An 18455-nucleotide genomic window follows, 5' to 3' on the forward strand; every position below is an offset into this window, starting at 1 on the left:
AATAAATTAAAATTCTTACAAGAAAACTTACTGATGCAAGCTATTCAGAATTTCTCGGTATTGCTAAGAAATGTTTCTTCTTAATCTTTAAGCAGAGAAAAATAATCTATGAAGGGATATTCCATTTTACATGATACTTATTTTATATAAAATAGTATCCAGTAATACAAGTTGTGTTTAGTTATCTGCAAGGATGAACCCCTTGGGGAATTAAGGAGCAGTTTTGCAAACTGTCAGGCAAGTCTGCTATTATTTGAGACAGTTCTCCCTCTCCCCAGCTTGGTTTAATCCTGATCTCACAAAGCAGCTGTCTTTCCTAAGCTTCACCTACTTTGATTTGCCAAATGCCCTTCTTAATCATCTGGTGCTACCAGAGGTCAGAATCCCCTGCTGGCTATTGATAGTCTTTCGCTTGTGGTAAATATAGCTCGTGTTGACTCAGTTGGCTTGTTCTCCGCACAGCTGGGTGAGTCGCAGAGGGGCTTGGGAAAGAGGCTGAACATATATTGCGGAGTCCTGAGAGACTTGGCCACAGCTGGAAGATCGAGTGCCTGGAAAAGCCTGTATAACCCCACAGCTTGCGTCTGAAGCAAAAGTCTCTGTAAAGTGAGAATCCTTTCTTCCATTTACAGATATACTTTGTCTGTGCCTGCAACGTTGTATGGTAGGTTGTTGGTACTTACCTTCTGTGTCCCTTCATCATAAATTACTACTATGGAAAATGTTAATAACAAACTCTTTTCTTAACAAGGTTTGCCTGGATTATTTACTACTCCAGTGTTTTCAGCATGTCGTTCTTGGATGATCTGCGTCAGCATCATGTGAGGCATCTGTGAAAAATACAGAGTTCAGGGCTTCCCCCAGATTATCCAAATCAGAATCCAAGTCCTGAAGACCTACATTTTAAATAAAGTTTCTGGGTAATTCTTATGCACACTAAATCTGAAATGCATGCTTAAATTAAGTTCTATGAAGTTAGGATTCCTGTCTATTTTGTTCCCTATGGCATATTTAGCCTATAACCCAATACCTGGCAGGCCGTAGTGTTTTATTTTTTAAATAAAATATCCAACTAGATCCCAAATATCTACATCATCTTGCTTTTGAAGATCCTTCTAAATAATGGAAAGAAAAGTATACTACATTCTGTAAAGCAAGAGACAGATAATCTTGTTTTGTAGATGTATTTTCAACGTTTGCAAAGTTACTGCTAAGACTGGCTTATCTTACTTTCCAAGAGCCTTTTTTTGGTAAGTGTTTTTCCATTTACATCATGGGATAACTCTATAGTCATCATGGTTTCGCTGGTGTAACGGTACAAATGGAGAGTACATTTGTGTTGTGTGTCTTCTGAGTTACCGAGAAACCAAAGACACAGATCCCCGAAGTGAGGGATGCCTGCTGCCCACCCTACAGAGCTGGGCTCAGCTTGCTATTATAAAGGACATGTGTAAAGATTCTACTGGAAGAATTAAAAGAATAAGTTGAGATTTGCAAATCAGTACCTCAGAATTCAATTAAGTCCTTTAGGACTGTTTTTTCCAGAAAAAAAAAAAAAGTTGAGGGGGAGGAATGTATTCTCAAGAAGAAATCCTTTTGTCATGCTTCTAACCATACTTAGCTAACTTTCTCCAAGAAAAGGTATGCATTTACTTTTATTTCTAGATTTGTGATCTATGCAATTTATTTATAGTTACTTTCTTCTTCAAGTCTAAAAAATGTAAAATATAATAGAAGCGGCAATGGCAAAATCCCAGACAATGCTTAGTAAACACAGGGGCTTGTGGGCATCCCTGGTTAGAGATTAAATTGGCACTATTTTGAAGTAATATTCTTGAAATTTTTTTGTCACTGTGATTAACTGAACTCTTACTTGTGCCAGGCTCTGTTCTATGTATTTTATGTGTGTTAATTCACTTAACCTTCTCAACATACCTAAGCAGAATATTCTGCTCTTTTCAAAGATTTATTTATTTATTTATTTGAGAGCAAGAATGAGAGAGAGAGAGAGAGAGAGAGCACATGAGAAGGGGGAGGGTCAGAGGGAGAAGCAAACTCCCTGCTGAGCAGGGAGCCCGATGCGGGACTTGATCCCGGGACTCCAGGATCATGACCTGAGCTGAAGGCAGTTGCCCAACCGACTGAGCCACCTAGGCGCCCTATTCTGCTCTTTTCAGATAAGAGAGTAAAGGCAATGAATGAGAAGTTAAATGACTTGCTCAGCACCGTTTTCCTCCTATGTAGCCATTGACCCTACAGGGCAAGGATGCCTCTGGTACTCTGAGTTTGCTCCAGCAAAGGGCAGAGAAGTTCCCTGGGAGGCAGGCCTAATGCCTAATCCCCTGGGAAGAAATATGAACCCCTGCAGCCCATTTGTCCCCCCTAAAATCATGTTATTACAGCATGCTCTTTTTTTGGAGGGGGGTAGTGTTCCTTCACCAATCACCCCAAGGGGCTTTCTGCAGTATTCCTTTTATTATACCTACTCCATCCTGAGACAGATTCTGGTAAACAGAATCTTCGTTTTCTAAACTTGCCAGGGATGCTTTCGGGAGAGCCTTATATAGTAGAATATATACGAAGCTGCCCAGGTCCCAGGAAAAAAAGCATCTAAATCTAATAGCCCTTAAAGTCAAGCCAAACTGGAGACATTTGATGCCAACCCTATCCCTAATGGGGACTGAGGAATGCCAATTTCAGCTTCTCTGCTGCTCCCATTCCTGCTTCGGAAAAGGACACGAGCATTACTGAATTAGTTGATGTAGCTGCAGGCCATTAAGGTGTTATTATTGTTCTTTCCTAATTAGCTTACTTTGTTAGGGGTTCACTGATTATGAACTAGAATCTCTAAAAGTTGACAACCTCAGAAAATATACCAAGGAGAATATGGTCAAGCAAAGAATAGCTTCCACTAGACCCCTTACCCCCCACACAAACCCAAGGTTCTGAGGCCTACTGATTACAAAATGTGCAACTGACAAACGTTTTGCTTGCAATGTAATAGGCTTGAAGGAACTTCAAGTGGCTTTAATTTTACACATGATTTTCGGTGCTGATATACATGTCACTGGCTTTTCTCATCCTCCCTGAGATTTATCTGGGAAAAAAAAAGATATCTTACTAAAAAGATGTTTGGTTTTCTGGGAACACACAGTTCCAAACAAACTGTAGAACTTTATTGAGATACCAAATGAACACTTAGAGTCTCAATCTGGTAATTTGATTCTCCTAGCAGGATCTACTTACCGTAGATTTCTCATTATAATTACCATGTGTGTTTGAAAAGTAGCAAGCAGTTACTTCTGACTTGAGAGGCTGCGTCTAGTTTCTTGGGAACCCTAGGTAGTATCCAGTAATATTAGACTTGTAATTGTGTCAAGTACCATTACAGAAATTTAGATCTGCTTTATACTGAGAATTGATTTTTAAATGGCCCCCATAGGGCTAGTAGTAGAGACTCTCGAGAATTATGATGTGGCATGCTTTAACTGATACTAAGTACCTACCGTATATTAAGCATTGTATAGTTTGCTGGGGCTACTATGCTAAACTGAGTTATAAATAGTCTAGTCTCTGCTCCTAAGGAGTTCATGTCTAGCAAGAGAAACAGATGCAAGGAAAGCCTCACAGAGGAAGTGCACTTAATTAGGGTTTTGAAGAATGAATTTGTCTTTCTTCCTAAGGAAGAAAGAGGAGGGCTAAGAACATTCCAGGTAGAGGAACAGCCTGTGTCAATCACCGCGATGTGTTAGAGGAGTCCTGTGAAGCGAAGGCTAGTGGGTGGGGTGGGGTGGGACTGGGGGTGGGGGGTAGCTACTGTGATGAACGCCGGGGTTGGGGGTGGGGGCAATCTAGAAACGGAAACTCGAAGCATCTTGTTTGCCATGCTGAGTTCAGACCTGATGTATAGGCGATGGGGAAACACCAAAGGCTTTTAATCAGTAGAGTGACATGATCACATCAAGGTTTTAGAAAGATTACTCAGTTGGCAATGGAGAGCGGGAATTCTGGTGGTCCTACTGGAGACAGGCTGAGCATTTAAGGGATTATTGGAATAGTTTAGGTGAGAGATGATGTTGAACAGAAGCAAAGCTTGCATAATAAAGATGGGAAAGGAAAGGAAAAATTCGAGAGACATTTAATTCCAGTCTCTTAAATCAGTGGATTTTCAAGTTTTTTTCTTTTAAAACATTTTTATCTTCCACCTAAGAAAATTAATCTGAAATACTTATATAAATTTTATTTTGCTAATAAGTGGTAATATATAAGTTCACATATGCATTTACTTATAATAAATTCAATTACCAAAATTAGTGTAGCTCATTTATTAAGACACATTTGCTAATAAAATCTGTGGTTACAGATGAGAATTGCTACACTTAACAGCATCAACATACAACCTACTTAATATATTTTTAGTTTCATATAATGGAGTCATAAAAATAAGTGGTTGTAAAAGGGTAAATGATGATTGTTAAAAATAAATCACTTTAAAATATCAGATACTTCTCTATCAAATTGACATGGGAGCTTGAAAGAGCAATATTTGGGCATGTTTGTGTAAAGGTAATATTTAACAATGCTTGCATTCCCTATAATAAATGTGAAAGTCTGGAAAGGAGCACCTAAAATGTGAAAGAATTAAATTACCAATCACATCATATTATTGCACTGTAATATATTATCACTCACTTACTTCACAACTGATTTTTTGTTTTGGCTAGGAGAAGTACATTTCCTAAGCCAGTGTTCCTAAATCTTGCCAGCATATGGTTGAGAGCAGCACACATATGCTCTAGTAATGAACTCTCTTGCATAGCTTTATGTGAGCAGATCTGGGCAGGTTTAATTTCCAAGTGTGTGTGTGTGTGTGTGTGCACGCATGTGCACGTATACATGAATAGGTATGGCAGAAACACCACATAACTAATTTTAACTACCAATATATCTTAATGTGTTAGTAATCACCAATATGTTAAGTTGTGGTTATGGTATATTTGAGTTATAGAAAAATATACAAAACATGGAATTTGGCTTAAACATTTCCCCTAAGCACCATCCGAAAACTATGGCCTGGATTATTCTGTCTTATAATTAGCCAAATCATGTTGGCCATGATAACATCTGGAATATCTTTAATTTCTTCTTCTGTATCAGATATTATTACCTAAATTTTTGTACTTTATAAGTAATTTTTGTAGAAAACTCTTTGTGTAGGGTTTAAATGCATTTGTATGGCTTTAAATGCATTTATATGTGGAATTCTTACTTATTCTAGCTGAGGAAGAAGGAAAGTACTTACATTTTTGTAGAATGAAGATACTTCAAGGAGCTATAATGGGAAGTCAGAACTCAACAGACAAACCTCATTCAGAAAAATATCATTGGATATCCTCTCTGTTGGTGGTTCTCTACCTTGGCTGATCACTGGATTATGCAAGTAAACTTTTTTTAAAATCCTAATGCCCTGATACCTGGGTTCTTCCCCCAGAGAATCTGATGTAATTGGTATGGGATGAGTTCCAGGGGGTGGCATTTTTAAAAAAGTGCCCTTGGGGAGTCTAACATGAAGCCAGCTAGTATTGGAAATCCCAGTTCATTTGGACAGACCTTTCTCGGGTACCAAAGGAACAAGAATTATCAATATTTCCAATAGGAGAGGAGATAGAGAATAATTCAAGACACAACTACCAAATATTCCTTTGTATTACAATTTTATGATTCCCTTGTGACAATGCTGTTGATATAAAAAAAAAAACCCTACAACCATTGCCAAAATCACATGTAAGAGTATTATAAATGAAAAGTTCTTCTGCCAGCATGCTACAATTCTAAAACGTCTTTATTGTGAATCTAACATTTAAAAAAATTTTCCAACCAAAAAAAAAAAATTCAACAGATAGTATAAAGTGCCAAAAATACGAAAGAGACAATGTATAAAATATGATATTGAATTAAAAAATGAGTAATTAAATCTGACATTGGACTGATGCTGATAGACTTGTAGTAATTATAATGTTGGAGAGGCATGGAGAGGCTTTCGGTAGGTCCTGGAGGTGATGATGGTTGAGCTGGAAGTAGGTCTCTCTTAGGAGGGAGGAAATGGTGTGAATAAAAGCCATGAGATATAGGAGGTCATCCTGTGCTTTTGACAGTGGACAAAAATGCTTAAGCACTTTAGAGGTCATCTGACCCATTGTCCTGATCCTTAGCACAATTCCCAGAATGGATCTATGATCTCCTTTTTGTGGCACCCTGTGTATACAGGGAGGCCTGGGTCTTAGCAATAAATTTTATTTGCTGAAAAAGAGCATTAACTCTTTCAGATAATAATGCTTGAATTGACGTAATTTTATAAATAGAATTTATATAGCATGAAAGTTAATGCATTTCCCCTACTGAGCATCTTAGTCACTTCTCAAGAGCAAGACAAGAGCCATTACCTTGTCAGAGTGAAACATAAAGCAAAGAACTCTTTTCCCCCATGAGGTCTAATAGAGCAAATCATCTACATGGAAAGACATTATTTTTGCCTGAGAGACAGGAGCACATGGTGAGTCATAAATCAATAAAAACATAACCATAAGCTATTTAGTGATTCATCCGTTACTTATTTCTAAAATAAGCCTCAAGCAGATGAGCATTTTACTTATATCCTCAGATTCTGCTCTGAGATGCACTCATAAAGTTCTAGGGTCAAACTATACCTTTGATTGCTCGAATAAAATCCCCATTGACGCAAAACCTCAGGAAATCTGTGGTTTGCAGAAGAAGGGTAACAATTCCTATTTCTTTGCTTCCACTTGAAAAAGCTTTTAGATTCTCTTTTCTCTGTACCTTAATGAAATTGAATCTTACTTTTCATACTTCACTATTTTTGAAAAGAAGTTTGCTAAATGTGGCAAACTTTTCCAAAAATGGCCAAAGCAATATGCCCAGCACCAGATGTTCTAGAAATTTGCCATTCCCCCATCAAGAAGAGTCTGTTTCCTTCCCTTTGAAACTTGGCAGTCCTCTCTGACTGCCCAGATAAAAAGAATATGGTACAAGTGACTTAGCATGTCTACTTCTCTTCCCTTCTCCCTGGGACTTGGGTGGATCTTTGTAACTGCCCCAGTGAATGCAACGCAGTGGACGTGAGACTTCAGAGCCTCAGTCATAAAAAATGATACACCTTCTCCCTGGCTCTGGGTCTCTCTCAGGATACTTGCCCTAAGAATCCAGCCACAATGTTGGGAGGAAGGTCAGGCCACATGGAGAGGCCGTTTGTAGATGCTCTCATATGAATCACTGAATTCTACTCCTGAAACCAACCTTGCACTGTACGTTAACTAATTAGAATTTAAATAAAAATTTAGAAAAAAAAAAAAAAAAGATGCCCAGGTAGCCAGTCCCAGCTAAGGTCCCAGTCAACAGCCCACACTGACTGACAAACATGAGAATGACCAAACCTTTAGATGACTCCAGATCCCAGCCTTGGAGCCACTCCACTTGAAGCTGAATCGAGCAGAGTCAAGATGACACCACTGAGTCTTGCCTAAACTGCTTATTTAGGAACAAAATAAATGATTTTTGGTTGCTAAGTTTTGGGGTTTTTTACACAGCAATAGATAATTGGAACAGAAAACAATAATAATGAATAAGCTGATTTTTCATTTCAAGCTGATTTTTAAGATTTAATCAATGCCACTTTGGATTCATTAAAAAGCCTTTTATTAATCAATTATTAATCTACTGTAAAAAAGCAGAAAGTGGAAAGAAGATTCATGAACTACTACAGAATGGAGGGAGAGCAATTCATGTTTTGGAATTACCTCTACCTCCAACCTTCCATCCTCCTCCATCACCTAAAGTTGGTTTGGAATTATAAGTCTGACATTTAATAGTCAACTTATTTAGGGAGGACCAGAGCTCAGAAGTTTAAGAATAGTCAAACCTGTACCTGATTTGATTCAGACATCTGATTATTAATATGCAATGAATATATCAGTCTCAAGAAATGGCTACTGATTATGTCCCTAGAATCCTCTCTTTCATCTCATAGTGGACAGATACACAGCCTGCACCTGATGGACAACTTTATCCCTAGAATAAAGCAAGTTTTCAATAATAGCATTTGCCATCCAGCCTGCTGGACCCCCTCATCTATACCCCAGTCTTTTTTGCCTTGCCTTCTTGTGGCCAATCTTGAGAGCTACCACTTTCTCAGTTCTTTTTCCAAGGTTGCTAATGCTGATGAAGAACATCTCAGATACATTGTCACTAAGTCACTCAGTACTAATTTCAAATGGGCATTCAGTGGTATTCAGCAAGGCTTTTAAAAATTCAGCCCCTGATGACTTCTTAAATTGCTAATGGTTTGGATGTTAGCTATCTCAGACCTTTTCAAAATCCCCTGCTTATACTCAGTGTTTCTAACAGATGACCTAAATCCCTTTAGATCAAGTTAGAGGCCTTAGGGACCCACTTTCCTTCCTCTGGTGATCAGATATCTTTATATTTCAGTAGCTTTGCCCCTATACCCTCAACTATAGTTTGGAACATGTATCTCCATGATTTCCATTTCTTTCCAATGTGTAAAAAGAATATGGCCCTGGACTTCCTTCTGTTCCTCCATCATACAGCTGTTCTTCTCTGCCTGAATATGGTCTCCTTGGGCCAGCCTACTTCTCACTGGCCGTGCTGTTTGTAACACACACACACACACACACACACACACGCATGCATGCACACACACACGAGCACACATACACACACAAAGTGGAAGAAAAAAGTCTGAAACCTTCATAATTATCATGAGAATTGCATTCTGTTATACATTATTCCATTTAATTATAGTCTACATTTTAAAATGCTGGCTATACCTACTAGTAGTTTGAGGACTGCAATTTGAAAAGCACTGATCTAGAAGGAAAGACTGGGTTATAAGTCTGAGCATTCTGCGGACAGGAATGGGCCAAACCAAGAAGGAAAAACCAAAGACCAAAGCTGGTATCAGGAACTCCTTAATAGAATAGGGATAGCAGATAGCAAACAAAGTTCAAATAATAGAGACTTGAACAAACCAAAGTGGGACAGAGAGAAAAAAAGTTCAGGAAGCAAGTTAATGTACACATTTAGAGCTTCAAATCCTCTGGAAAGACAGGTGGGCTACTTCCCGGAGTAACTGGGCTTTAATCCTTACCACACTGGGACTGCAGTCATGGACAGTAGACAGAGAAGGGTTGGTTTTATATTCCCCATTGTGCAAATGCACTTGAGAGATTTGCAGATGACCTCAACCAATGTTTATGGAAAAGAAGAAGAAATCTAAAAAAGTTGGATTGGCTAATGCAGAAAGACTAAAAGAAGGCACATATATAGCCTCTCTGTTGAGGGAAGTTTTAGCAGTTGGAGCATTTATGGGGAGATGGATACCAGGACCAGAGAAAGAAATTGTTTGATTTTGAGAAAGCCTTAGGCTTCTCCAATCCTACATAGAATACAACATTTGAGGACAGGAACCAAACGAAGCCTTATTGCCTAAAGAAAAAATACAGACAGACGTGCTAATTTTTCCCGTGTCTCTGATGTAGCACAGGTGGGAGGCAAGGGGACTTACAGTAAAAAAAAACCACCAACAAAAGTATGGAGGATTATTCTCAACTGCTTTGTACCTCATCCTCAACTATAAAATGTGGATCATATTAGAGTCTCTCTCATAGGATAATTGGAAGGATTAAATTCATTTATATATGTAAAACACTTAGGACAGTGTCTGGCATATGATAAGCATTAAGTAGTGGTCCCTACTATGGCTATTTTTGTCACAAAATTCAAAGTACTAGAAAAACTTGATTCCAAAATTTCCAGAAATCTTTGGAACTCTCAGAAATTGGCTGAATAACTTCAGCAACTGAGTTTTCAACTTGAATAGGATGGAGAAAGGAACATTTGTTTTTTTTAAGATTTTATTTATTTGACAGAGAGAGAGAGAGACAGTGGGAGCAAGAACACAAGCAGGGGGAGTGGGAGAAGGAAAGGCAGCGGAGCAGGGAGCCTGATGCGGGGCTCGATCCCAGGACCCTGGGATCATGACCTGAGCTGAAGGCAGACACTTAACAACTGAGCCACCCAGGTGCTCCAGAAAGGAACATGTTTTGGGAGAATTTCCATTCCTTTTCAGCTCCAGTAACACTCTTGGCCTCTTCCCAGGCCCTCACTCCCTGCTCGCCAGGGGAGAGGAGTAGCTTGTCTACCAAGTGAGCTCAGAAAAACAGCTTAGAATGTGTCACTCTGTCCTTTCTCTTCTTTTAACCTTTTGGATCCAGCTTGCCTGCAGGAAGTATGAATTCTCTGCTCTATCGTTGCATTGGATAACCTGCGTTGATTATCTGCAAGGTCAGGCCTATGTTTATCCAAAGCAGCGTATTACTGGCTGGGGGCATTTGTCTACTTCAGGAGTGAAGTAGAGGAGGCCTGTTGTGGCTGTTAAGTGTAAGACAAGTCATGCTTTCCAATCAGGTATTTATTATAATCACACTTATATTTTAGTATCTATCTCTATGATCTCTGTGTCTTTCTCTCAGCTGGTTTTAAACACAGGAATGGAAAGGAAAGGTGTTATTTTGTGACTTCCTAAATCTTGGGAGCTAAAAAATCATACAAGGCACTAAAGTTTTAATTTCAAAGCAATTAAACACTTTATAAAAGGTACACTGATAAATTTGGATATTTATTTCTTTGCTATCTTGATCCGTTTGTATATTTAAATTTTTATTATTTCCTCCTTACACTGTATAGCCGACTAAGCCATTAGCAACTTTAATAAAGTGTTCTATTTTTGCAAAAGGATGTTTTCCTAACATGTGCTCTATCCATGCCCAATGAATAGTTGGTAGCCACCCAAATTGGAAGCCAATTTTCATAGTGGTAATTAATGACAACAGTGCCATCCCTATTGCATTCAACCCTATGTCTCAATTAATATTCCCAACATATGGTAAGCTAATGAATCACTTGTATCTATTATAGGGTGCATCTGTTCAAACCAATGGTCTCCACTAGGAGGGTGTATCTGATTCACTTTTGGAGCTTTTATAAAATGCACAGGAGCATCCTTCCCTTCCCTAGCATAAGATTCCTTACGGTCAGAGTAATCTCTTATGGTTCACAAAACAGACTGACAGATTCTTAATTTGTCTTTTTGATTTATTTTTTTAATGCTTGATTTCTGAGTCTTTCAACGTTGGGTTACTTATTATTTTATTCTAACCCATTTTCTATTTTCAAATATACATCAGATTGGTCTTTTGCTTGTAAGGGTTGATATTACTTAATGACTAGGAGCATGGAATTTTATGCTATCAGTGAAATGTGGATTAAGGACTGTCCTGCCTCTGTGTGAATCATATTAATTAGTCTTAAGCCCCAATTTCCCTTATCTATGAAACAGAGACAGTAAGAGTATCTTTCTCATAGGAATACTGTGAGGATTAAAAGACAAAAAGAGATGATTTATATAAAGTGCTTGGCAAACTATGTGAATATTAGTAAGTGTCCAATAAAATGTTAGCTAGCATTGTTATTATTATCTTGTGTTAATTTCAAGAAGAGAGTTTTTTCTTTTGATCTTTGTCTAATCATCCGTTATTATTTCTTACTTTCTATGTTGTGGTTCAACCTTCAAAGGACTTTAAATGACAATTATCCATTTACTTCAAGGGAATAAAGTCACTACTCTATTAGTCTTAATTGGAGTTAATTAACAGCCATGCCACCTGTATGATAATGGACAACTTATCACATAATTCTTTGCATAAATATTTTTGAGTGACTGGTGATTGATTAGGTTCTGTTAGATTCCTTTCCTTAAGTTGTATCTTTTATTTTATTTTTTTTAAAGATTTTATTTATTTATTTGACAGAGAGAGAGTGAATGCACAAGCAGAGGGAACAGCAAGCAGAGGGAGAGGGAGAAGTAGGCTCCCCACTGAGCAGAGAGCCTGATGGGGGGCCTCCATCCCAGGACCCTGGAATCATGACCTGAGCCGATGGCAGAAGCTTAACCGACTGGGCCACCCTGGCACCCCTGTATCATTTACTTTAAAATATTTTACTATTTCAGGCTGGACTTCCCAAAAATTTTGTATCATTTATGTATGTCTATATAAGAGACAATAAACTGATCTCATTCAATCTATAATGAACCATAGCATGGAAGACTTTAGTGCCAATTTCTCCGTCTAGTAATATATATTTCAATATGAAATCTCACCCCTTTCTATCTTCCATGCTTTACTAAGAATTAGAGCTGCCAGATAAAATGCAAGATGCCCAGTTAAAATTCAGACAAAAAAATTAAACTATTTCTTAGTATTATTATGTCCCAACTATTGCAGGGGGTATTATTCATTATTTATCTAAAATTCAAATTTAGCTGTCATTACTAAATCTGGTATTCTTGCTAAGAATGCAAGCAGGAAGGAGACTTAAAAACTGAAATAATAGTAATAAGTTTAGTATGATTACTAAATTTAGAGATTACCAGGCTATGCTATTCATACACACACACACACACACACACACAAACACACACACACATGCACACACAGAGATAAAATTCAACTTGACCAACCAGTTACTTGCTATGACTAAAAAAAAGGCTCCCTGTGCTCCTTCATTTTGTGGTTAGAGGACACATAGCTAAATCTACAAATTCAGGACAAGAATGTTGTTGGCTGTCATGCTAGTCAGGCTTAATTGCTGTAGTATCAAAGGCCCAATTCAGACCCACTGTCTTCCCAGGGGCCCTAAGCTCCACCCTGCTTTCCTACCTTCCTGTGGGTGTACAATTCCTCCATTGATTTCTCAGTCTTCATCTGGAGTTCCACCTGGGTAGAGCCTGCAGGGTCAGATTAACACATCAAACACAGAAATAGCCTCCTACATAGACTGGTGAGTAAAGGCTATGAGATCAGTACTTAACAGTGACTTTTGCCTATAATTTAGCTGTCAGCTTCATTTCTGAGAGTTCAGACTTAATGACCATGTAACACAAACTTCGGTTTTAGAAGAAATTAATTTGGCTTTGTGCCTGTTTCTTTAAATGGGAAAACAGAACTCCTTTTCTTTTTTCTGCAGAGCACAATTTTGGCTTTCGTTCTATAAATATGCAGTCATCTTTCCTACCATTGAGGTTTCTTTGCTTAACTTCTAGTCCTGCCCTGTAAACCAACAAAAGGGCCCTGGTAACTAACCCATGGACACTGCATACTGAGCTGAGTAAAGGGCACGTGAAGGGATCATCTGCTGAGTTGTGATAGTACTTTTAGTTGGGAAAACTGATAAAGCCTAAGTCAGTCGGTCAGACATTGCCCTTCTTCAGACAATTAAGCGCGTATTTTCTACCTGGAAAAAAGGCATAAAAACATTTCCTATCAAAGTAACTCTCCTGGAGATGTCTGCATTGTCTCTTGGAAAGGGGACATCAATAACCACTCAGCAGTACATTTCTACCAGGAAAAAGATTGCTCTTGGTCTGTCTTTTGGGCATAAATCCCAATGATGAAAATGACAAATTTAAAGGATTAAGTGGCTGGATCTGTGTCTATAAAACAACATGAATAGTTGAAGTTGCAGAGTTACATTATAGTGGGAGGGAAGTGATTAGTTTGAATAATACACAGGCACACACAAATACATCAAACTTACTCTTTGTATTGAGGCCATATTATTACAAAACATAATTATTAAAAAAATCATAGACTACCAAAATTTGAGGATCATAATAAAGGAAAGATTAGTGTATCTCTATGAATCAGGTAATGTCTCAGAAAAAGGGAAGGAAGAAGATTACAATATAATTAAAATATGTATCATATTTTATACATAATTTAATGAAGACTAAACCCTACAATAATACATACTCTTATTCATATAAAAGGCACATTATATAACCCAAATATACACATGGCCTTTTGCATAGAGCAGTGTGTGTGTGTGTGTGTGTGTGTGTGTGTACACGCACGCATGTGTATTCAGTAGCACATTTTACTCTTAGGTAGGGGGTGGCAAATTACAACCACAGGTTGGATGCCTGTTTGTGCAAATAAAGTTTTATGGGAACACAGACAAACCTATTTGTTTATGTATGTAGTCTATGGCTTTTTTCACACTACACAGTTGGACTTGAGTATTTTTGTTAGTGACTATATAATTCACAAAAAATTTTGGTAAAACACTTACCAAATATTTATCTGATCTTTAAGGAAAAAGAAATCTAAGATGTGGTCATGGTATCTATAACAACAACAACAACAACAAAAACCCAAAACCAAAACAACTACACCAAAACCCAAAAAACAAACAAAAAACAAAAATAAAAAAACCCAAACCATAAACAAATCATGTCCGTTTTAACAATTTCCTAACATGAAATTCAATTTAGCTCTTCAGTGTTGGCAGGGGAATATGAAAGAATTCCAGCTACTGGGTAAGGATTTTAATATGTGTGGAGATAAGTAGAAGAAACTTTCCTGTAGGTTTAGTCTAATTTTCTTCTTTTCTTTATAGTTTTGCTTATATTTTTCCACACTAACTTTTATTATTCTCTATCTTCTCTTGTCACTTATCTCCATTTTACCTTTTATCCACTTTCCACTATATTTAAATTTTGAAATTGACATAAAAACATAAGGACTTTTTGCATAGAAAATCTATTTATTTGTACCCAGAAGAGCAGTGGTAAAATTTTTTTTTTACCTCTGATGAACTAAAAGGATAAATTGAGTAAGATAAATAGGCCTCTTGACAGTTTTACCCACATTTGTTTATTGCTGTGTAACAGCAAAGCAGGAAGAATTCCGTTTCATTGAATATGCTTGTAATAAGCTTTGGCAGTAACTCTGGTAATTTTGATGGTTGAGGTCTTACCATACCATCCTTTCTAAATGCAGTGAGTTTGTAAAACAGAAATCTGACTCAACTATAATCATTTTTGTTTCCACACTTGTTGAACCAGGATATAGACTAAGTGCAATTCAATGGGGCTTACTTTTTTCGTATGTTGATAAACTGGTTATAATCTTATGAATCAAGATACACAGATAGGATGAATACAAACAACAATCGATTTCCTAAAGTTATAGGGAAAAAAGATGTCCCAAATAGAATGCACAAATAATTTATAATCATTATTTAAATTAGTAATTAGAATTTATTTTTTTAATAAACTCTTTAGTGGAAGTGGGTAGCAGATAAGATTTAAACTTTATTTCTTTAACCATCAAACAAACATAATAACATAATAACACCAAACTGCAGAAGTAAGGGGAAGAAGATAACTGTTTACTTGATTGGATCCTAATAGTTTATAGCATATATATATATATATATATATATATAATTATATATATAGTTATAGTTATATATTATAGTGTATACTTTAATATAGTATATATAATTATATATATATATTAAAGAAATCTGATCTTTTTTGTGTAGAAGAACAAAACTGGAATATATATGTAGTTCCTCAATTTTGGGCTATAAAAAGTAAGAATCTAGAAATAAGTGCTTTTCCAACCCAGTGTGGTTCTTTGCCCCATGAGAGTTGCCACCTTCTTCCATCCCATTGGTGTACCTCTTAGTCCTCAATTAGAGTCTTGATCCTATTTGCCAGGTTAGCTTTGATGGGATCTATTTGAGCAGCTCCAGTCTTTTTTTGATGTTTACCCTTGTCATGTAACTGGGATTCTGTACTGTTCTAGGATCTGTTCCTGTCAATTCACGATAGATGATTTTCACATCATGACAGATTTTAGGGATAAAATGATAAGAGAGACATACGCTGCCTTGTCACAATCTATAAAGAGAGAAAAGGTGAAACATTAAAAATAATATTGGATGACAATTGCAATAATAGAGTTATGTATCCATTATAGAGGTGGCAGAGAGGAAAGAGGGATTATGCCTGTGTTAAGGGCACTGGAAAAGCTTAATAAAGGAGGAGACATTGGAACTGTATTTTCAGATTCAACAGAAAATGATATGGCGAGATTGGGAGCACGTATTCCAGGTGAAAGGACAAAAATAGTCAAGACAGAATTTAAAAGTTTGCCACACTTTTTGTAACTAGACCTCTTCCCATATCTCTATTCTTCTACCTTGCCAAAGTCCCATCCTCCCCCAAGAGAATTGAGTTCTGCCCTGGAATATCAATCCTTTTTGATAGTGGCCATTAGAATTCCCCGAGGCTGCATTCGGAATGGCACCTGGCCCAAATACCCTATTTCTGCATCTGCTTTCTATGTTGGATACCTATTTGCCCACACTGAGATACTGTGGTTGTGATGCTTGGATCCGGAGCTTTGCATCTGTTGTAGATCAAGCTGTCTCTGAGGTAGAACGTTAGTTAAAGAACCAGGTGCAAGTGATTTATAAAGGAGTGCTCCCCCGAGAAGCAAGTGGGGGGGGGGAGGGAAAGAAGCCAAGCAATCGTGTGACTTCAGGTGTAGCTCCAGACACAGCCTGATCCCATGGGGAGCTTTGGAGTATAAATTACGTTTTAGAGATTGTCTTAGCTAGAGGCGAAGGAGCTGGGACTTTGTATCTTCCTAGGAATCAGTTACTGGCTACAGGTAGACCTGGTGGTCTCTGTGATCGGGACCTAACTTACCAGACAATTGCAGGTGGCGAAACTCAGTATAGGACGAGGATGAACCTCTGCAAGACATAGGTTCAGCTGTTAGCAGCACAGCAGCCAGAAGACGGTGAATGCTGGGAAAGCGGGTCAGAAGGAATCTGAGGAGAGACAGTGTCCACTACAGACTCACACTGAATCTTCCCCATGTTCATGCCTGTGATAGATGCCTACTGGGCAAGGATGTTTCAGGTGCCAGAATCTCCTTAGCCTTTTCTTCCTACTAGAGTAAGCTGGCTTCTGTTGTCCCCCAAAGTGCCTGCATTCCTGGAAGGCTATAGACCCTTCAAGATTGAGAAAAAACTGAGGATGTTCTTGCTGCTTAGGAGGCTAGTGAAATCCCAGGTGAGCAGAGAGCTTTTGGTTCGTATCAAAATACCATTCCATGTTGAATACAGAGTCTGAAACTTTAATATGCATGAAAGAAAGGAAAGACTGATCTTTGGAATTGAAAAGCATATGCTGCTTCCTGATCAGTATCCAAAAGCAGGAGAAAATATTTCCAGGATATTTTGTATTCAGATTTATTATGCTCCAAATTCAATCTTTCTGATTAGAAGGCTTATTCTTGTTAAAGACAAGTGTAGGACAAGGGTATCCAGCTTAAATGGTTTTTTGCAACTTCAACCAGAATTTTTAAATATTTTAAACCAGGATTTGTATTTGTATTACAGGATTAGTAATTAAAAGTAATATGAAAAAATTTGCCTTTTTCTCTATTATTCCTATATGAGGATTTATCATTCTAGAGGATGTCTGATCCTTCTCCCCCTTTTTCTGAAGTAAAATATTTAAAAAGTTCAAATCACAGGAGTTATAAAAATGTGCATTTGTATATCTCTCATGAGAAAGACAAATAATAGTGATATAATCATATGGCAAGAATTTGTTGAAATTAACAACTTTCAGGTCAGAAAGAAAGCTAACAGTGATTCAGCCCAGTATCTAATAGCCTAAACTGATATTTGTAATTATTAGTACGGCATAGTTATTATTGTGAACCAAATGGATTAACTTGTACTACTATAGTTTAAAGATATTCTATTTTTACTCTATTTCTTGGAAAATTGGTAATTTATGTACAATAATTCTTACCTAATGAGACTATTCAATTATCCATTTTCCTGTCATTCTGGACGAATGGACACTGACTATATCTTTGTTTCCATCATACCATGTTTGTGGTGACGTCATACTCCAGTTTTAAAGATAATTTTATTTATCACACTGAAATTGGCCAATACCTGGAAAGGTTACATCTGCAAGGTAAACATAAAACACTGTGGAGCCAAGTGGAGCCCAAATGATTTGTTTACACTTAACATTGATTTTTTAAAACCTCATTTCCCTGTTTTGTTACAGATGGCAGTGGAAAAAACAATAGAATATCTCAATGAAAAAATCCCCAGATTACTCTGTTGTAAAAGTGGGTCCTTGACATTCTTCCTGTTCGGCTAGGAAGATGCTGACATCTGCTTTGTTACCTTTGCCTCTGGAGGTAAGAGTAAATGTTATTCATGCCTTAATGCTTGGATGTTTCTTCACACATGGAATGGTAGCAGGTAAAAGGAAATGTGTTGAATTGGCCCGGATGGCAGTGTCCACGGGCGGAGAGATCACTCTACTTGCACACATTTGTGACTGTCGCTTATTTTTCTTCATGTTCTAACTTTTATAAGTTCATGCAAATAGGTAAAATTAGCATTTTCCTTTTGTTCCCAACAGAAGTCCCCAATATATCTGTGAAGACAGTGCCGCCTTTTGCTTTGTTACC

The 18455-nt window shown here is 37.5% G+C and overlaps 1 long non-coding RNA gene across 1 annotated transcript in view; it reads left to right on the forward strand.

Moving 5' to 3' along the window:
• Positions 1-488: 488 nt before the first annotated feature.
• LOC113925279 overlaps positions 489-18455 on the forward strand; it is a 30792-nt gene continuing 12825 nt past the window's right edge. The window contains exons 1-2 of the long non-coding RNA XR_003520966.1: positions 489-664; positions 18044-18179. This is a non-coding gene — a long non-coding RNA (uncharacterized LOC113925279). The remainder of the gene's footprint in view (positions 665-18043; positions 18180-18455) is intronic.

Source organism: Zalophus californianus, chromosome 2 (assembly GCF_009762305.2).
Source record: "Zalophus californianus isolate mZalCal1 chromosome 2, mZalCal1.pri.v2, whole genome shotgun sequence".
NCBI lineage: Eukaryota > Metazoa > Chordata > Mammalia > Carnivora > Otariidae > Zalophus > Zalophus californianus.